This window comes from Gossypium hirsutum, chromosome A02 (genome assembly GCF_007990345.1).
Source record: "Gossypium hirsutum isolate 1008001.06 chromosome A02, Gossypium_hirsutum_v2.1, whole genome shotgun sequence".
NCBI lineage: Eukaryota > Viridiplantae > Streptophyta > Magnoliopsida > Malvales > Malvaceae > Gossypium > Gossypium hirsutum.
In genome coordinates, this window is record NC_053425.1 from 104,824,485 (window position 1) to 104,828,240 (window position 3,756).

The 3,756-nt window shown below is 33.0% G+C and overlaps 1 long non-coding RNA gene across 1 annotated transcript; it reads right to left on the bottom strand.

Annotated features, from left to right (window-relative positions):
* Positions 1 to 420: 420 nt before the first annotated feature.
* Positions 421 to 2,329, bottom strand: LOC107940935 (uncharacterized). The gene is made up of 4 exons (XR_001695519.2): positions 1,848 to 2,329; positions 1,218 to 1,670; positions 781 to 1,132; positions 421 to 665 (listed from the first exon to the last, which is right to left on the bottom strand). It is a non-coding gene; the product is annotated as an uncharacterized lncRNA (long non-coding RNA).
* Positions 2,330 to 3,756: the final 1,427 nt, after the last annotated feature.

Sequence of the window (3,756 nt, forward strand, 5' to 3'; positions counted from 1 at the left end):
CCACGGCTTTTTTCAACACAAATGTGAAGGATCAAGACAAGAATAGGGTGTTTCAGGCTCTTAATGTTCATTGTTCGACTGATCCAGAGAGGTATCTTGGACTTCCCAACGTGGTGGGTCGTAAGAAGAAAACGGCTTTTCAAAATTTGAAAGATCGTTTAAAGCAAAAAATCAACAATTAGAGTATTAGGCATATTTCACAAGGAGGTCGGAGGTTTTTATTAAGGCTGTGTTACAGTCTATTCCCACCTATACGATGGCTTCTTTCCTTTTACCAAAATCGTTTAGTGTAGAATTGGAAAACATTATGGGCTCATTTTGGTGGAAGAATAATCATAGCAAGAGGGGGATGCATTTGTGTGATTGGAAATCCTTATGTGCGCCTAAGGAAGAAGGTAGTATGGGATTTCATCATTTGAGTTCTTTTAATATTGCTTTATTGGCTAAACAAGGTTGGCGTCTGTTAAGTAATCCTAATTATTTACTAGCGCGTACTTTGAAAGCCAGATATTTTAAAGATTCTGATTTCTTGAACTCTAGTATGGGAAGTTTTCCTTCCTTTACCAGGCAGAGTATCTGGGTCGCGAGGGGCCTCCTCTTGAAGGGACTGGGTTGGCGGATTGGAAATGGTCAGAAAGTTTCCATTTGGGATGATGTTTGGATACCTGGAGATGAACAACTCAGAATTCAGAATATGAATAATAATCAAAATCTCATCAAAGTTGCGGATCTTATTGATGCAAATTCTAAAAAATGGAAGTCTAATCTGATCAGTTTTACCTTTGAGGAACAGATTGCAAAAAGGATCTTCTGTATTCCTCTTCCTTTGTTTGAGCATGAAGACTCTCTTGTTTAGCGAGGTGAGTTGTCAGGCGAATACTTGGTCCAAAGTAGCCACAGACTTCTTTAACAAGACGGCTGAGATCAATTACATATAGATCAAAAGTAATTTACAAAAAATTATGGAAAATGAATCTACCCTCTAAAATCAAAATTACAGTCTGGAGATTCCTATGCAACTATCTGCCTAGCTTTAGTAATCTTCATTATCGCAGAATGATGGCTTCCCCCATGTGTAGAAGGTGTCAAATAAGAGCAGAAACGATAGAGCATATATTCTGGGAATGTCCTCCTGCAAAAGATACATGGGAGCAGTTACATATGGTATGGGCTAGTTCGGATGACAATTCAGACTTTATAGTTTGGCTGAAAAATACCTTTGAGTCCAGATCCATGGCTTTGTGTAGAATGACTGTATGCGCTTTATGGGTGTTATGGACGTCTCGGAACAAATTTATTCATGAGGGGGAAAACCAAATAGGCGTTCAAATTGCTAGGTTTGTGCAAAATTTTTTAAAGGAACTTGATGATCTAAAAAGTGCTATACCTAAAAGACGGATCTGTGTGGACAGATGGACTGCTCTGATGGGATCAAGATTGAAAGTGAATTTTGACGCTGCTTTCAACAACCACAACAAAGAGTCCTGCTCTGGGTTAGTGATTCGTAACAGTAAAGTAGAGTTATCTGTTGTAAAACGGAAATGAACTTGAACATAATGTCCTTTTTTTCCGTAGAAGCAGTAGCGTGTCTTCAGGCACTGAAGTTGGGGTTACAACTTGGGTTGAGGGAGATTGAGGTTGAAGGTGATTCTCGAACGATCATCCGGAAGCTGCAAGAGGAAAAGGATGACAGATTTGAGATTTCTGTGTATATCAAAGATGCTCAGAATCTCAGCTGTCAATTTAATCTTTGTGTTTTTCCTTTTGCAAACAGGGAGGCTAACAGAGTTGCCTATTGTTTAGCACAAGAAGGACTCAAGAAAAGAGAATCTACTTATCTGACAAACCTGGTATCTCCTAGTGCGGTAGAGGCGGTGGCTGAAGACAGGAGGTGGACGGAGGTAGTGGGTGAGGAGAGGTGGAGAAGAAATGAAGGGGCTGAAGAAAGTGTTCTAGAATTTTGATTATGCTGAGAGTTTCAATGGGTTTTGATTTTTCAATGTGCACTGGGGTAATGAAAAGGTCTGATGGGATTGATATGACAGGTAATTAAAGAATCTGATGGTTTTTGCTTCACCATACGGTTCTTGCTATTTTTTAAAAGGGGATTCAGTTATTGGAGTACAGTTGGAGAAGATGTCTCTAGAGCTCCCCTTTTCGCTGTTTGCTGGATCTTGTTGTTGGGCTGTTTTTTCGATTTTGTTTTTGTATTTTTTGGATTTGGCTTTTGTGTGCTTAGACTTTGTTTGTTTGTTTTGGACTAGTCTTTTATGAACCATGTCATTTTGGTTTTGCTTTTGTGTTGGCCTTCTGTAATAAAATCCAGCGAATTTTTCTTCAAAAAAAATATATATATTATTTTAAATTTTGGAGTTTATTGGTTCGAAATGAGGGAATTTAAAGTGTGATAGTGATTAGATTTGTATGGGGTGTGGAGTGAGGGGTTTGAGTGAAAATGAGTTTAACGTTTGGTGGCTTAAGTTAAGTGATGAGTAATGATTTTAGCTGAGTAGAGGTGATGCAAAAAAAGCTGATAATGATGGGTTAAGATATGATGTATGTACACTGTTTGTAGAGAACAAAAAATGAGTAATAATTTTTTATTAATTTTTTTAAATTATTAAAATATTACAAAAAAAATAGAAAATTAAAATTATATAAATTATTAAATATTATATAAAAAATTAAAAGTACAACTTATTTATAAATTTATTTTTTATAAAATTTTAAATAATTTAATAATTGTTTTTATCATTTTGATAATTTTTATATAACTTTTTATAGTTTTTAAAATAATTTTCTAATACTTTTTTGTAACTTTTAAAAATAAATTAAACCCTTTCCGTCATAAATCATGCCATAATTTTTCTACAGTAGTTGTCATGTTAATTACCATGTTAGTGGATACATTATTATTTAATAGCTGATTGGGAGGGGGGTTGACGAAAAATTATATTTCAAAGGCTCAATTAATTAATCAATTCATTGTTAACTTTTGAATAAGAACTCAATTAATTGCAGTTTTTAAGTTAAGACTTAATTAATTTTTAATTATTTTATAGATTTTTTTAATATTTAAGCCTAATATAAATTCTAATTATTAAATTTAAGAAATACTCAAGCAAAGATATAATGGTCATGGATTTAGAATTTCCAATATTCTATCACATATATTCAAATGGTTCACGAATTTTTGCACAATTTTGATCATCAAAATTAATTATAAATATTGATTTTTCAAAATATAACTAAAGTCTAACAATCATGTTGATATCATCAATTTCACAATTCAATTTTTAATCTCATATTCTGATACGTAATTCAGAATTGTCTTCTCTAAATACTCACATATTTCTCGAAATTTTATATCTTCGTAGATTCGGATCCATAATTTTACATACAAAAGATTGCTTCATGCAAAACTGATAGCTAAATCAATTGATCTCCATTTTACATATTGTACTTCTTTAATGTTTAAAGTTCCAAGTTCAAAAATACAGAGACGAGATGACAAAACTTTAAAAGACTTGTAAATAATCTAAGAGAACAATTTTAATTTGTGTCTCAATAAATTAATCATAATTAATTATGACAATCAATTAAATTAAATCTTTACAAAGAATAAATTTAAGCCAATCATAAGGCTTTTCTAACCTAGTAATCTTTTCTCAAATTCTTGCTCATCTTCTTACCTTGAAGAATTGTATAGCTGCTCATCTTTTGTAAAATCAGGGCCAAGCAATTCAATTTCAATAT